This window comes from Salvelinus sp. IW2-2015, linkage group LG34 (assembly GCF_002910315.2).
Source record: "Salvelinus sp. IW2-2015 linkage group LG34, ASM291031v2, whole genome shotgun sequence".
Taxonomy (NCBI): Eukaryota; Metazoa; Chordata; class Actinopteri; order Salmoniformes; family Salmonidae; genus Salvelinus; species Salvelinus sp. IW2-2015.
In genome coordinates this window covers 4,229,483-4,246,900 of record NC_036873.1, presented here as the reverse complement: position 1 = coordinate 4,246,900, position 17,418 = coordinate 4,229,483, and the positions used below count along the sequence as shown (strand labels likewise).

Sequence of the window (17,418 nt, the reverse complement as noted above, 5' to 3'; positions counted from 1 at the left end):
GAGAGCAACTTCTCCCAACCATCCAGGAACAGTTTGGTGATGAACAATGCCTTTTCCAGCATGATGGAGCACCTTGCCATAAGGCAAAAGTGATAACTGAGTGGCTCGGAGAACAAAACATCAATATTTTGGGTCCATGGCCAGGAAACTCCCCAGACCTTAATCCCATTGACAACTTGTGGTCAATCTTCAAGAGGCGGGTGGACAAACAAAAACTCACAAATTATGACAAACTCCAAGCATTAATTATGCAAGAATGGGCTGCCATCAGTCAGGATGTGGCCCAGAAATTAATTGACAGCATGCCAGGGCGGATTGCAGAGGTCTTGAAAAAGAAGGGTCAACATTGCAAATATTGACTCTTTGCATTAACTTCATGTAATTGTCAATAAAAGCCTTTGACACTTATGAAATGCTTGTAATTATACTTCCGTATTCCATAGTAACATCTGACAAAAAATATCTAAAGACACCGAAGCAGCAAAATTTGTGGAAATTAATATTTGTCATTCTCACAACTTTTGGCCACGACTGTAGTAGGAATTTTGCTGTATTGGATTCCGCAGCCAGCAGCATTTATCATTTAGTCCGTTTGTATCGGTATGTACAAGATCAGTACAACACCCCACCACTATAAATCCATCGTTGGCAGATTGTTTGTGAACTAAGTGTACAAATTGAAAACATAAGAATGCCACACACACTGCGGGATGCAACAGAGCCGCGCCCCTTCCTCTTGACAGTGTTATGAGCCGCGCCCCTTCCTCCTTATTGGTAACCTCAATGCTATTGGATGAATCCGGGAACATATCTCAGTCTGTACTACAATGGCGCTGCCCATGCAATCACTGACCCATAATGGGACAGATACAATGTGATGTCTATCGTCTTGGTTAGTGTTTGGATAGTATGCAATACTTACCCTGCACAATTTGTTTTATTTTACCAGGCAGGTCAATTAAGACTATTCTTATTGCACAAAGACTGTATCATATTCTAACCATATTTCCTATTGTCATACTTTTAAAAGGATGTGATGCATTTTACATAATCAATAAATACACTGCTCAAAAAAATAAAGGGAACACTAAAATAACACATCCTAGATCTGAATGAATGAAATACTTATTTAAATACTTTTTTTCTTTACATAGTTGAATGTGCTGACAACAAATCACACAAATGATCAATGGAAATCAAATTTATCAACCCATGGAGGTCTGGATTTGGAGTCGCACTCAAAATAAAGTGGAAAACCACACTACAGGCTGATCCACTTTGATGTTAATGTCCTTTAGAACAAGTCAAAATGAGGCTCAGTTAGTGTGTGTGGCCTCACGTTGCCTGTATGACCTCCCTAGAACGCCTGGCATGCTCCTGATGAGGTGGCGGATGGTCTCCTGAGGATCTCCTCCCAGACCTGGACTAAAGCATCCGCCAACTCCTGGACAGTCTTGTGTGCAACGTGGCGTTGTGGGATGGAGCGAGACATTGATGTCCCAGATTGCTCAATTGGATTCAGGTCTGTGGAACGGGCGGGCCAGTCCATAGCATCAATTGCCTTCCTCTTGCAGGAACTGCTGACACACTCCAGCCACATGAGGTCTAGCATTGTCTTGCATTAGGAGGAACCCAGGGCCAACCGCACCAGCATATGGTCTCACAAGGGGTCTGAGGACTCTCACTCGGTACCTAATGGCAGTCAGGCTACCCTCTGGCGGAGCACATGGAGGGCTGTGCGGCCCCACAAAGAAATGCCCACCCACACCATGACTGACCCACCGCCAAACCGTCATGCTGGAGGATGTTGCAGGCAGCAGAACGTTCTCCACGGCGTTTCCAGACTCTGTCACGTCTGTCACATGTGCGTGTGAACCTGCTTTCATCTGTGAAGAGCACAGGGCGCCAGTGGCGGAATTTGCCCAATCTTGGTGTTCTCTGCAAATGCCAAACGTCCTGCACGGTGTTGGGCTGTAAGCACCAACCCCACCTGTGGACGTCGGGCCCTCATACCACCCTCATGGAGTCTGTTTCTGACCGTTTGAGCAGACACATGCACATTTGTGGCCTGCTGGAGGTCATTTGCAGGGCTCTGGCAGTGATCCCCTTGCACAAAGGCGGAGGTAGCGGTCTGCTGCCTGGGTTTGTTGCCTACGGCCTCCTCCACGTCTCCTGATTACTGGCCTGTCTCCTGGTAGCGCCTCCATGCTCTGGACATTACGCTGACAGACACAGCAAACCTTCTTGCCACAGGTCGCATTGAGTGCCATCCTGGATGAGCTGCACTACCTGAGCCACTTGTGTGGTTGTAGACTCCGTCTCATGCTACCACTAGAGTGAAAGCACCGCCAGCATTCAAAAGTGACCAAAACATCAGCAGGAAGCATAGGAACTGAGAAGTGGTCTTGTGTCACCACCTGCAGAACCACTCCTTTATGGGGTGTCTGCTAATTGCCTATAATTTCCACCTTTTGTCTATTCCATTTGCACAACAGCATGTGAAATGTATTGTCAATCAGTGTTGCTTCTAAGTGGACAGTTTGATTTCACGGAAGTGTGATTGACTTGGAGTTACATTGTGTGTTAAGTTTCCTTTTATTTTTTTGAGCAGTGTAGTATATGAAGTGTTACCTTACATCCTTGCCAAATGTAGACTGTCATTAGTGTACAATATACTGTTGATCATGAGAGTTGCTAACCTAACCACCTTTTTTCCCCCAATAACTCTCTCAGGTGAAGACATCCCACTGGAGCCACAGGAGCTTTGTGAAGCCAGCGGGACACAATAACATGGAGAGATGACCAACCAATCACTGTTTGATGAGGGAGTGGAACCTCAACCCAGCATGTTATCGTGATAGAGGTTCAGTGTCTAGTGTAACAGAATGTTACAGTACATCAAATTTCCTGTTTATTTCAGAAAGACTCCCCTCAAGCTATTCATGTACATCCTTATCTGCCATAACAGAGCTTGTGAGTTCACTGCGACATTGTTATCCAATTAAAATGCCTTTTAATAACCTCCTCTCTTTGTGTCAGTCTGCAGATGTAGAGGCTTCAGGTCCAGGAGGATCGTCTCTGGTCAGCAGGAAAAGTCTGAAGGAGAGGAGGACCACGGCACAGCAGAGACATCCACCCTGTAGCCACGGAGGACCTACCACCTGCTGCCGCGCCCAAGCCTAGGACACGACGCAGCATCACGGAGGTCAGTGGAACGCCGAACGCCGTCCTCAAGTCAGAGGACAGACACCGAGACTTTAACTCTAACCCAAAGGCTTTTACACACAGGATCTGACCACAGGTCAGATCCAGAGAGACTGGGGCCACTGGGCTGTTCTCCTGCTCCCAGTTCAGAGWATTTACTTYATGGTAACCCAAGCCCGAGGACAGCTCAATCCAATCGGGACTCAGGTGACGCGTTCGAGACTGGCAATGATCTGTCTTGTTCTTACGCTACAGAGATGGACCCTGGCAACATATCCTTGGGTTTAGAGACACAGACTGATCTGTCTAGAGGGGACTGGAACCGGTACAGTAGTACTGTATAYTCTGAAGGGTGCCTAGATAAGAAAGGGGAGGTTATAGTTGTAAATGACGTAAAAGTGGAGGGYGACGCTTCTCCCACGTGGAATGTAGACGAGACTCATTTAGRAGGACACTCACAAGGCAAAGATTTCTTAGATTACAGGGGAAGCTTAAAGACAAATCCAAATGTCACCACCCACTACGCTTTACACAATTTCAGGGWTCGCGACCCAGTRTCCACATTGATGGCCCCTTCGGATTCAMTCGACCGCGTCCTTTTCGATCAGRTATTGAACTCAAAGGACCAAAGGGCCAAGGCACATGGTGGGTGYGCAAAATCAGGTAGTRGTAAAGAGAAACGGTTCCTCTGYGTGTTCTGTAACAAAGGCTTCAGCTGCCTCCAGAATGTTGAGATCCACCAGAGGGTCCACACAGGGGTGAAACCCTTCAGCTGCCCCCAGTGTGAGAARAGGTTCTCCCAGGCTTGTGACMTGAAGAGGCACCAGAGGGTCCACACAGGGGAGAAACCATATAGCTGCCCCCAGTGTGAGAAAAGGTTCTCCCAGGCTGGTGACCTGAAGAGGCACCAGAGGGTCCACACAGGGGAGAAACCATTTTGCTGTACCCAGTGTGACATGCGCTTCGCCCTGGCTGGCAACCTGAAGATGCACCTGAAGGTCCACACGGGAGCTTCTCAGAGGGAAGCAGCAGAAAAACCATTCCACTCTAACATAGAAAGTAACCATTCCACTCGATAGCTTCTGATGTTTAGATCAAACCCTGCTCACTGTTGAATATTGTGTCCAGACATTGTTATTAATTTATATATGCCTAAAAAGTATGTTACATATTGTTTGTACTGTGTAGCCTATATGATGTTCAGATGCCTATTTCATTACTTCCTTTCAACTGCTTAATTTTTCCTAAGACACTTTTAATGAGAAAATGAATGCAGTTTATCAAGTTCATGCAGATTTATTTTTTGTTGAAACATTACATGCAAGTCATTTAACAGATTTTTTTTATTCAGAGCGATTTAGTAGTGCATTCATCTTAAGATAGCTGGGTGAGACAACCACATATCACAGTTGCAGGAAGTCACTGCTTTGATGTTCTTTGTACTCCATGGAGTTGTCAATCAACCGTGATGTGGTTTTGGAGCTGGCAGTCCTTCCCCGAGAGGAAGAGCAGCTCCGTCTTGTTGAGCTTGAGGYGGTGGGCCGGGTACGCAGAGAAACACGTATGTGTGGTTTTCGTATGGTGCATTTAAAACTTGTTTTATGTTGAATAAACACAAAATTTGACTTTTCGTTCTAAGACTTTAATTGAGACTCTCTTCAGTATACATCACATCTGATCTCACCTTATTTTGCATACACACAACCGCACTTTATAACCAATTAGGGCAGGAATTGCCAGGGACCTCGTGATACAATATGTATTGCGACTCCATGGTTCAAACATTTCTCACCATAAGTCTGTTGCAGAGGGACCAGAGAGCCATTAGAACACTTATTTTGATCAGTTATGAAAATAAATTGGCTCCCTATTTTAAAGAATATGGAGAACAAACTATGAAGCAAAACACCTACAGTACACCACTAATTTAGTCAGGTTTGTCTGACTTTTGACTTTTTACCCACAACGTCATATTAATGTCCATGATGSGTTTAACAATGAAGTAACTAATGACAATATAGGATTCAAAAGTAGGGGGATTCGTAAACACTTCATGTTGAAAGTGTGTTTATCTGTGTGTACGTACCTGAGGGAGTGTATCACTTGTCTCTTCCAGGAGGACGGTCCAGAGGTGCTGCTGGTGAAGGAGGAGGGGTGTGAGGAGGGTCTGGGGAACCCAGAGGGGACCATGGTCATGGAKGACAACCAGACTACACCTCCTCCTGAACCCACAGAGGAACCAGCTGAGCAGCACAGGACCACACACAGTCTCACTGAGGTGAAGCCACTGAACTACTGTCTGTATGGTATTAGGTCAGGGCTCGTATCCACAAAGCCTATCAGAGTAGGAGAGTTGATCTAGGATCAGTTTAGGATTTTAGATTATAATGAAAAACTACACGTGAAGTCTGAAGTTTACATACACTTAGGTTTAGTCATTAAAACCGTTTTCAACCACACCACAAATTTCTTGTTCAACTATAGTTTTGGCAAGTCGTTAAAACATCTACTTTGTGCTTTATATCGTTTGGAAAATTCCAGAAAAGGATGCATGGCTTTAAAGCTTCTGATAGGCTAATTGACATCATTTGAGTCAATTGTAGGTGTACCTATGGATGTATTTCAAGGCCTACCTTCAAACTCAGTGCCTCTTTGCTTGACATCATGGGGAAATCAGCAAGACCTCAGAAAAAAAAATTGGAACTTCCACAAGTCAGGTTCATCCTTGGGAGCAATTTCCAAACACCTGAAGGTACCATGTTCATCTGTACAAACAATAGTACACAAGTATAAACACCATGGGACCACACAGCTGTCATACCGCTCAGGAAGGAGAGGAATTCTGTCTCCTAGAGATGAACGTGCGAAAAGTGCAAATCAATCCCAGAACAACACAAAAGAACTTGTGAAGATGCTGGAGGAAACAGGTACAAAAGTATCCTGAAAGGCCGCTCCAAGGAAGAAGCCACTGCTCCAAAACCCATTAAAAAAGCCAGACTATGTTTGCAACTCACATGGGAAAAGATCATACTTTTTGGAGAATGTCCTCTGGTCTGATGAAACAAAAATAGAACTGTTTGGCCATAATCACCATCGTTATGTTTGGAGGAAAAAGAGGTAGGCTTGCAAGCCGAAGAACCCATTCCAACCGTGAAGCACGGGGGTGGCAGCATCATGCTGCTGCAGGAGGGACTGGTGCACTTCACAAAATAGATGACATCATGAGGCAGGAAAATTGTGGATATGTTGAAGCAACATCTCAAGACATCAGTCAGGAAGTTAAAGCTTGGTCCCAAATGGACAATGACCCCAAGCATACTTCCAAAGTTGTGAAAATGGCTTAAGGACAACAAAGTCAAGGTATGGAGTGGCCATCACACAGCCCTGACCTCAATCCTATAGAAAATTTGTGACAGGACTGAAAAAGCGTGTGCGAGTAAGGATCCTACAAACCTGACTCAGTTATACCAGCTCAGTCAGGAGGAATGGGCCAAAATTCCCCCAACTTATTGTGGGAAGCTTGTGGAAGGCTACCCAAAACGTTTGACCCAAGTGAATCAATTTAAAGGCAATGCTACCAAATACTAATTGAGTGTATGTAAACTTCTGACCCACTGGGAATGTGATGAAAGAAATAAAAGATTCTCTACTATTATTCTGACATTTTCACATTCTTAAAATAAAGTGGTGATCTAACTGACTAAGACAGGGGATTTTTTAATAGGATTAAATGTCAGGAATTGTGAAAAACTGAGTTTAAATGTATTTGTATGTAAACTTCGACAGATTCTTGTGGATACGGTCTTGATTAATTTGGTCTTAAGTGTCAAGTAATCAAATGAAGTAACACGTTTGCATAGTATCATACAATCCCTCATTGCCCAATCAGAAGATGCTTCATAGCAGGGTGCTCATATCAGATTTCTTTGATCCAACATCCTCTCACTCTGTATCTCTTACAGTCAGTAGACATGGAGGATGGGAAGCCTGATCTGCTGCTGGTCAAAGAGGAGACAATTGAAGACGGACCAGAGAGCATTGACCTGCTAAGTGGACTGAAGATGGGGGAGCAAGGTAAGGGAGAATACATATAGCCTACATACAGTATATATCTCAATGGAATAGTGATGCACCTGGCTATGATTTGAAACAATGATGAACTTGACAATTAAAAAATCTCCATAGTAGAGTTCTCTGCCATGTTTGTAAAGTCTATTTTGTAACCTCTTCCTGCAGGTGGTTGGCTGGAGGCTAACAGAGGAGACTGGACGGCCATCTTGGATTCCCAGACCCAGACGGTGCAGCCAAGCCCAGGGGACAACATCACAGAGCAGGCCAGGACCAGACACGGCATGTGGAGGCCAGGATGACAACGTCTTCAACTCTGGGTGGGGCACAACAACCAGAAACAGACAGTGAAACACAAAACAACAACCAACTTATTCTCCATAACACAGACTGTGAGACCAGGGCAAGGTAGATTTGGTCTGCGGGACGAGGTGGTGTCCATATGCGGCAGGGAAACAGACACAGACTCGGCTAGCGATGCTCCGTCCTGCTCCTATAGTTGTGATTCAGAGAGACTGATTTCGCCTCAGGTTAACCCCCTAACAGGTGCTGCCTTCAGCCTGCCTTCTATAGGATCTATCAACTGGAACATGGACCCTGCGACAACACAGACACTCCCTGGCCTTCATCCTCCTCACACTCTTCTAATGTTAAACCAGACCTCAGACAATGACAGTGCCTCAACATTAAATGGCTACACAAGCCCATTGACAAATGACAGTAGCAGTAATTCTATCAGTAGATCCGGTGGCAAAGAAAAGCGCTTCCCGTGTCCGTTCTGTGGGAAAGCCTTCCGTTTCCCCAAACAGGTGGAGATCCACCAAAGGATGCACACGGGGGAGAAACCTTTCGGCTGCGACATGTGTCAGGACAGCTTTTCTCACTTGTCCAGCCTGAAGAGGCACCAGAGGGTCCACACAGGGGAGAAACCATTCGGCTGCGACATGTGTCAGGCCAGTTTTTCACACTCGTCCAACCTGAAGAGACACCAGAGAGTCCACAGAGGGGAGGAATCCTACAGCTTACCCAGTGTGAGCAGAGGTTCTCTCACCAGCACCAGCTGAAGATCCACAGGAGAAAGGCCATTCGCCTGTATACACTGCGGAAAGATGTTCTCAGAGAGGAGGTACTTCAGGATACAAGCAGAAAATGCACACGGCGCATGTATAGAGTATAGCCCTCAAACTCAACTCTGGAACTCAATGCCAGTTCCACAGCATTTTTTAAATTGTTCTCCTCTAAATCAGGCACTGATTTAGACCTGGGACACCAGGTGGGTGTAGGGCTGTTAGTTACAGTGACCGCCATAGCAGCGGTCACGTCTTATGACAGCAGACAAATTCCACGTGACCATTTAGTCACAGTAATTAAGCTTCTCCAAGCTCTGATGATCATTAGTAGCTTACCAGACTTGCTAACTGCCTGGTACTCAGCATTCTGTCGTCCCTCTTATCACTCTAACATCAATGAAAATGTAATCCAACACTTCATGAGAGCCTGTTGCGCAACATTTCTATAGACTATGCAATTGCATGAGAAAACGGAGTGATGGCCTCCATTTAAAAAGAGGACCCCATGAGATTTCTATAGGCTAGGCCTACTATATTTATTTCTCAACTTTCCTAATATTAAGCACATTGCTTCTCTTTTCCACAGGAGTAYAGCCTATCTGGCTGGCATGAACCACTGGAAAAGCATCCACCATTAGCTATTTAAGTGTAKTTTTYCCCCACTGCCCCTGTTTCGAGACAGGTCCATTCTAAATCAAAACTAATTTCACACATATATTATTTAGTATATGTAAAGACAAGATTAAATCAAGAATAGTCTGATGGGTGACAATATTAGCGTTTCATTTGTAAATGATGCCCAGCGTGTGGAGTAAAGCAAGAAACAGTGCATGCCTTTTTCAAATCATAGTCACACACCTCRTGTAGCCTAGCCCATATGTTTTGATAAGGTTTTTATCACAACTAAAGTAGCCAAATAACTTCTTAAAATGAAGCACATTAATCCGTGTTACAACGGGTGTAGAGCCTGCGTTTCAAGATTCTAAAATGCACCTTTTATAGTAAAAGGATTCCATTCCAAGGTAGATTTGCTTTTAGCCAAATCCTTTTAGAGCAAGCCAAATMATTTCATGATTTGAAAAGTTATCCTAGATCAGGATTCATTGTTTGAATGGTAAGATGCCAATCTTTTGAAGGAGTTTGCTTTGAGAATGGTGTTTTCCCGCTAATGGAACATTCACGCTTACAGCATACGGCTGTGTGTGCATTGCTGCGCTTATAATGTGAAGAAATAGCCTAATAGTTAACATTTTTAAGCTAAACGTTCTGATCTTTTTCGTCAGCCTCATTGCTTTAAAAAGGTTTTGATGCTAGTGGTTGTATTAATTTGGGATCTATCGCATCCCATAACTGTCCCAGGCTATTTATTTCTCGCACAGAATAGGTAAACTTTTGTACTATGGGGGCTAGTGCTTTTGCTGTTTGTTAGGCCTACTCATCTTGTTGGCTGACAAAGTAAATGTGGACAGTTCTTCCAATATCTTCAATATGCGCCTCGGAATTGGATAGGGACACGCGCAGTTGCGTCCGTCTTCACTTGTAGCCTGTGAGAAAGAGCCGATCACGTGACGGAAAGCCATGTGAGTGAGGTGCTTCAGAGCACCCAGCCAGAAGGAAATTATAATTATTATATTCAGCCCAAGGGCACAACAGCCATTGGCCGCAAAAGGCATGGATTTTTTTTAGGGGGCATTACGGCCACACAAAGGGGATGCAGCCGGGAAATTCTAGGCATTATCAAGTGCTTGTCAAATTGTAAATGAGACTGATGACGTGTGTACCACCTGCACAAAAAAAGAAAGCAGAGCTCATGCCTTTAATGCACATTTTTTCAAATCGTCATTAGTCACATCATGCAGCCTTACAATGTATCAAAAATCCTAACATATAGCTAAAAGTTTCACATAACTCTAAATGAAGCATATAGGAGTACCTGTTTCTTCGTTGACCGCTCTGTAAAAATGCTTCACCAATGAAGTGACACCTATGTCCCTTAGGTTCATTCTGGTGTTTTATATTGAGAATGTCTTAATTAACTTGACAAAGTAGTGAAGATGTGTTTAATGTTGAACATTTTCCAAAGTTAATTTTATCCAAGCGAGGGTACCAATTGTACAGAAAAGGTAGGGTTAAAATAGTGAGTTATTCCACTTACAGTTTAGCAGACACTCTTATTCAGAGTGACTTAGTGCATTCATCTTAAAGGCCCAATGTATCTGTTTTTATCTCTATCAAATAATTTCTGGGTAACAATCAAGTACGTTACTGTGTAGGCTCGGGCGGTATACCGTATACTGAGGCATTTGGAAATAGGCACGGGAAGTTTTTTCAATACCATTAACTATTTATTTTATACATTTGAATGTACTTCAAAGTTGAGTGTATGACCATTTTGATGAAAATGAAATACAAAAATAACCAAGTCAGTCAATTTTGTATCATTGTAGGGACTGAGTTTCCCTTATCTCCGTCTAACCAATATTATGCTTAATTCTTGAAACCAATTTTTTTTTAAATAATAAACTACAATGACTCCGTATTGTTGGGTACTTGAATCATAGTGTTAGAGATGGGATAGACTGTGGTAAACATTTTAGAATATGTCATGTTAATTATATACAGTGCCTTTGGAAAGTATTCAGACCCATTGACCTTTGTTACATTACAGCCTTTTTCTAAAATTAACAGTAGTTTTTTTTTTTTTTACAGGTTTTTAGACGTATTCTGACCCTTTACTCAGTACCTAGTTGAGGCACCTTTGGCCGCGATTACAGCCTCGAGTCTTCTTGGGTATGACGCTACAAGCTTGGCACACCTGTATTTGCCGAGTTTCTCCCATTCTTCTCAAGAATACTTTCCTTAGGCACTGTATGCTCGTCTGTACAACTTTAGTCTGCAGTCCTTGAGGACCCGGTGTTGCTGGCAGGAGAGACTGGACCTCTGAAGCGGCTAGTCACAAACCCTGGCCCCAGATCAGAAGCCATCGCTGTTCGTTCCCAAGTTGGAACCGTGAGGGACAGACACTCCACAGAGACAGAGGCTCCAGTCAACAGCCCCGGAGCTGGGCCTGGGGCTTCGAGATAGGAACAGGAGGGTCTATGATAAACACCACAGTATCCATGATGAGCTGAACAGGTCACCCTGGGCTTCAGCATTCACAGAGAGTGGTGAGACTTGTCATGGAATATTATAATGAAATGAGAGAGACTCATTTCGTCAATCTTAATTTAATATTGATTAATTATTGCAATAATGAAACTGTCGGCATCATAAGCCACCTCATGGTTATCTGCACTAGGTGTTTTATCCCCAACCTGGCTCAGTTTCCCAGATATAATGAGGGGATTGTTCTACTCCTCCAGGCTCTATCTCGGGTCACACACACCACATCTTGTCTATGGAATGCAGTCTTTAGCCATCATAAATCAATTGTCAGCTCAAACCCCAGAGGCCCAACTCAGTCCCACAGACACAGAATGCATCAACAGTATTAAACAATCTTATCATTTTTCTACCATAGACCCCCCCCCCTGTTGGTAGTCTGTCTTCTCCTTCACGGTCTCGTCTAATGCCTGGTGACTGGGTTCATAGAAAGCCTGGATCTAGGCTTCCTCAGTTACCCCACCAATACAGACAGGGTCAGGATGGACATTCACCACAAGAGTTACCTAGCCTATAACACAGCACACAACAACACCCAAACAATGGCTAGAGGTCAAGGAGGGAGCTCAAAGATGAACCACCTGAGAGCGTTGACACCTCTTCTGGTGTCATTGGATCACACAACGTGGGAGGCCCGGATTTAGGACAGATGGCGACAATGGGTATGACTGCTCCACATGTGGGAAGTGCTTCGCTAAGGCGAACTCTGGAAGCACCAGACCGTTCGCAACAAGGAGAGGGTTTTAAGTGCAAACTACAGGTAACTGTCACCACAGGCCAGATGGCCTGCCCAGCATTTTTATACATGACCCTGTTAATTGCATAATTAACTCAGGAACCACACCTGTGTGGAATCACCTGCTTTCAATATACTTTATATCCCTAATTTACTCATAATTTTGGCAGTTCAGTTAACTTCTCCTTCCTGAGTAGCCATATCAGTTTCTCATTGTCATGTGGTTAATCATAAAAATCTGAATGAAAATGATACAAATCTAAATAAAAGTAAACTAATGCAAGATTACACATCCTCTGCCATATGAACACATTGTATAGACCATGATCCATTGAAATGAGCACAGGAAACAGCCTATAGGCCAAAGCAGCAGTAGGCCTATAACTTCCATTACTCTCACAGTGAGGATTGGTGATCACCAAGGGGGAGATTGTTGAGAAGACAAACGTCATAAAACAAATCTTGTTTCTCACAAGTGTAGCAGGTTGTGAACTCTGCAAACAATGTTTCCAGTCCGAGAATGAGAACGTAAATTACTAAATCAGTGGCGACCCGTCATTCAGCCCCACATTTCTCGTAGATGTTCTGGGAAAATACGTTTTGAACGGTCATCCAACTCGGAATTGTAAATTCTGTAACTCGGGCCTCTCTAGAGCTACGACCTGAAGATCACTGACATGATTCAATCTTTATTTTTTTTAATTTTGTTGAGTTCCCAATTGTATTGAAAGCACCACAAATCCAGAGAATGCCAGACTTTGATGACAAGTGAGCATTGCACAAGGTAGRTCCAAAAATGTGTTGTGTAGTAAGCTGTTAGTAGCCTATGTGCCTCACCCTAATAATTTGGTCTATTTTCACCTCTTAATTTTGCCTACTGTTCTGACTTGGTGGTGCACATGTAGCCTATAACCTGTTTTTGAGAAATGTAATAATCGAATATTGTAATAGCTTTCATTGTCTGCCCTTTATTTATCCTACGGTTCTGACTAGGTGTACCGGGAGAACACTAAGAACGGCCCACCCAGGTTCTGAATTCTGTCTCTRTACATTTCAAAAGTGCTGAACAAATAGTTATTAACTACGTCCRTCCTAGCTCGCTCATTAATACGGATTGCCTCATACGCTTGTCGTCCCCTTGTGCCATAGTTTGTACATCTCAATTGTCAGTAGAAACCACAATTGTTAAAGCAAGTCAGCTATGTTTTTCTAAAAGGCAGTAAATGAGGCTGAATGAACTGTTTCACTGCCAGACAAGGCTCCACTGATAGCCAGGTGTAGCAGTRGTAAGGTGTTCGGGACTGCTGTTGGGACAGCTTTATGTAGGCCTTAACAGTTTGTGGGCACCGTTATAGTGCAATTAATGTATTGTGGCTTTGCTGGCATGCATCCCAAATAAAAATGTTTTTGCCACACCAAGATTTACATGCTAAAATCGCCACTGAATGTAATTAATACATGCATTAACAGAAATGAATGTAACCAAATGAAGGGCATTAATGGTACATTTCCTACTGGTGACATATTGAATGGGGAATAGAAAAATAAGCTGAGCATCTCATATCTTTGGCACACACCCCTCCCCATCTTTTTTTACCCCCTTTTCAATCTTGTCCCATCGCTGCAACTCACCAACGGGCTCAAGAGGCGAAGGTTCAAGTCATTTGTCCTCCAAAACTTGACCCGCTAAACCACGCATTTAACACGTGTTGGAGGCAACACCGTTCACCTGACGACCGAGGTCAGCCTGCAGGCACCCGGCCCGCCACAAGGAGACGGTAGTACTCCCGGCCAAACCCTCCCCTAACYCGGACGACGGTGGGCCAATTGTGCGCCGCCCTATGGGACTCCCRATCACGGCCGGTTGTGATACAGCCCGGGATTGAGCCCAGGTCTATAGTGACTGTTCTAGCACTGCGATGCTTAAGCAATAAGGCACGAGGGGGTGTGGTATATGGCCAATATACCACGGCTAAGGGATGTTCTTATGCACGACGAAACATGGAGTCCCTGGATACAGCCCGTAGCTGTGGTTTATTGGCCATATACCAAACACCCGAGGTGCCTTATTGCCATTATAAACTGGTTACCAACATAATTAGAGCAGTAAAAATAAATATTTTGTTATACCTGTGATATACCACGGCTGTCAGCCAATCGGCATTCAGGTCTCAAACCACCCAGTTTATAAAGTGCCTTAGACCGCTGTGCCAATCGGGAGGCCCCCTCCCCTTCTTATCTCAACATTTTAAATTACACTCAAAACACATCGTCTTCAAACATATTTTAAATGCTTTTCACTGACCGCAGCAACTCAACTCAGCTAGGCCTATTGCCATCCGCTCTGCCAAAATTGTGGGCTTCCCAAATAGGCATAGCACTACGAGCCTGTGATTTGAAACAATYCACAGCTATTTTCTTTTAAAGAAGCTAATGATCCTCGATTCCTCTGGCCAAGTCATGCTTTCTGGTGTAGTATTTTGATWGATTTTCGCAAATGTTAGATTTTTTGTTTGTTTGCTTCATTACATGAGTTGCATGTTCTGTTAAGATGCATTATCGTGATTTTGGTCATTYGGAGCACTGTGGGTGGATGCTCTAATGGACCCAATTCATATGGGTCTGGTAAATTTTCTCTGGTCACGTCGTCTGTCCGGCGCCACATTTTCCTAAGAGAAAACCTGGAATGTGCCCACACTGGTATTGGCACACGCAGATACAGTGCGGTAATGGTGCGCGGGTCAGCTGKCTGTTCACCCGCACCTGTCCACAAATGCTAATAACCCACTTGCAACCGCCCGACTATGTGATAAAGTGAAAATCTGAGGCCCTCACCTGGCTAATATAGTAAATGCCTGTCGGCTACCAGTGGTGTATATTCATGGTTGTCAAGAGAAGCCAGGTATACTCAAATTGACCAAGGGAAAAAAAGAATGTGTCTTTCTTTCAGAATTTTCCTTACATTCGCAAGAGGCTGAATGTCTCACCGGAGAAAGCATCTGAGCGAGCGAAACAGCCCCTCTGTCTCTGTAGGCCATCTATCTGATGCAAAAAAAGTGTGACATTGTTTGCCGCCCATAGCATTGAATGCAAGGGAAGCCAACGAGCATTGGCGTTTCTCAACAAGTAGGGTAGGTCGACATGTTTTTCMTACTTGCACGCGCACACAGAAATCAGAACCATGGACAACCATGAAGAGCCACATCATATTTAGATTACGTTGATTGGATTAAATAGTTTTTGGTATCTTTTAGTTGTCATTGTATTCGACTAATCATAGGTGATTTGATGAAGTTGAAATGGTGCTGGAATAGTGGAGGCAGCTTCTGTATTCTACTTGCGGTAACTCTCCGTGGTTATAAATCAATATTTGTTTAGCGGCCCCAAAATGTCAGAAACATTAACTTGCTCGACTATGCTGTAGGTTATACCTTATTTACATAAGTTGCTAGGAGACTYGAAATTGAGCTCAGGTGCATCCTGTTTCCATTGATCATCCTTGATGWTTCTACAACTTGATTGGAGTCCACCTGTGATAAATTAAATTKAATGTACATGATTTGGAAAGGYACACACCTKTCTATATAAGGTCCCACAGTTGGACAGTTCATGTCAGAGCAAAAACCAAGCCATGAGGTCGAAGGAATTGTTCATAGAGCTCCGAGACAGGATTGTGTTGAGGCACARATCTGGGGAAGGGTACCAAAATATGTCTGCAGCATTAAAGGTCTTCTAGAAACACAGTGGCCTCCATCATTCTTAAATGGAATAAGTTTGGAACCACCAAGACTTCATGGAGCTGGCYGCCCAGCCAAACTGAGCAATCGGGGGAGAAGAGCCTTGGCCAGGAAGGTGACTAAGAACCTGATGGTCACTCTTACAGAGCTCCTCTGTGGAGATGGGAGAACCTTCCAGAAGGACAACCATCTCTGTAGCACTCCACCAATCAGGCCTTTATGGTAGAGTAACCACACGGAAGCCACTCAGTAAAAAGCACGACAGCCCGCTTTGAGTTTGCCAAAAGGCACCTAACGGACTCTGACCATGAGAAACAAGATTCTCTGGTCTGATGAAACCAAGATTGAACTCTTTGGCCTGAATGCCAAACCTGGCACCATCCGAAGATGTGGATGTCGATTATGGCAGCCCCTCGCACCACTCTGAGGGTTAAATGCATTGTTGTACAACTGACTAGGTATCCCCCTTTCCCTACAGTGAAGCATGGTGGTGTCAGCATCATGCTGTGGGGATGTTTCAGCAGCAGGGACTGGGAGACTAGTCAGGATCGAGGGAAAGATGAACAGAGCAAAGTGATCCTTGATGAAAACCTGTTCCAGAGCCTTCAGGACCTCAGACTGGGGCGAAGGTTCACCTTCCAACAGGACAACGACCCTAAGCACACAGCCAAGACAACGCAGGAGTGACTTCAGGACAAGTCTCTGAATGTCCTTGAGTGGCCCAGCCAGAACCCAGACTCGAACCCGATCTAACATCTCTGGAGAGACCTGAAAGTAGATGTGCAGTGACGCTCCCCATCCAACCTGACAGAGATTGAGAGGATCTGCAGAGAAGAATGGGAGAAACTCCCCAAATACAGGTGTGCCATGCTTGTAGTCATACCCAAGAAGACTCGAGGGTGTAATTGCTGCCAAAGGTGTTTCAACAAAGTACTGAGTAAAGGGTCTGAATACTTTTGTAAATGTTTTTGCTTTGTCATTATGGGGTATTGTGTGTAGATTGAGGGGGGGRAAAAAACTATAATCCATTTTAGAATAAGGCTGTAATGTAACAAAATGTGGGAGAAAGGGGTCTGAATACTTTCCGAATGCACTGTATGTATATATAATTAGGGGTAAAGTGACTAGGCAACAGGATAGATAAAACATTAGCAGCAGCGTATGTTGAGTCAAAAGTTAGTGCAAAAAAGGTCATTGCATATAGTCCGGGTAGCTATTTAGCAGCCATATGGCTTGGGGGCAGAAGCTGTCATATGGCTCAGGGTCCTGTTGGTTCCAGACTTTGTGCATTAGTACCGCTTGCCATGCGGTAACAGAGAGAACAGTCTAGAACTTGGGTGGGTGGAGTCTGACAATTTTTGGGGCCTTCTTTTGACACGGCCTGGTATAGAGGTCCTGGATGGCAGGGAGCTCGGCCTCAGTGATGTACTGTGCCACACAC

The 17,418-nt window shown here is 44.2% G+C and overlaps 2 protein-coding genes and 1 pseudogene across 5 annotated transcripts in view; 2 read left to right on the top strand and 1 right to left on the bottom strand.

Annotated features, from left to right (window-relative positions):
* The window catches only part of LOC112067942 (uncharacterized), a 539,689-nt gene that overhangs the window by 56,922 nt on the left and 465,349 nt on the right, over positions 1-17,418 (bottom strand). The window lies entirely within an intron of this gene.
* Positions 2,596-17,418, top strand: part of LOC111958455 (uncharacterized) — a 320,242-nt gene continuing 305,419 nt past the window's right edge. For both annotated transcript variants that reach the window (XM_070437212.1, XM_070437215.1), the window contains exons 1-2: positions 2,596-2,863; positions 3,040-3,205. The gene's annotated coding sequence lies outside the window, so the exon portion shown is untranslated. The remainder of the gene's footprint in view (positions 2,864-3,039; positions 3,206-17,418) is intronic.
* On the top strand, positions 7,176-10,849 carry LOC139023630 (uncharacterized; annotated as a pseudogene).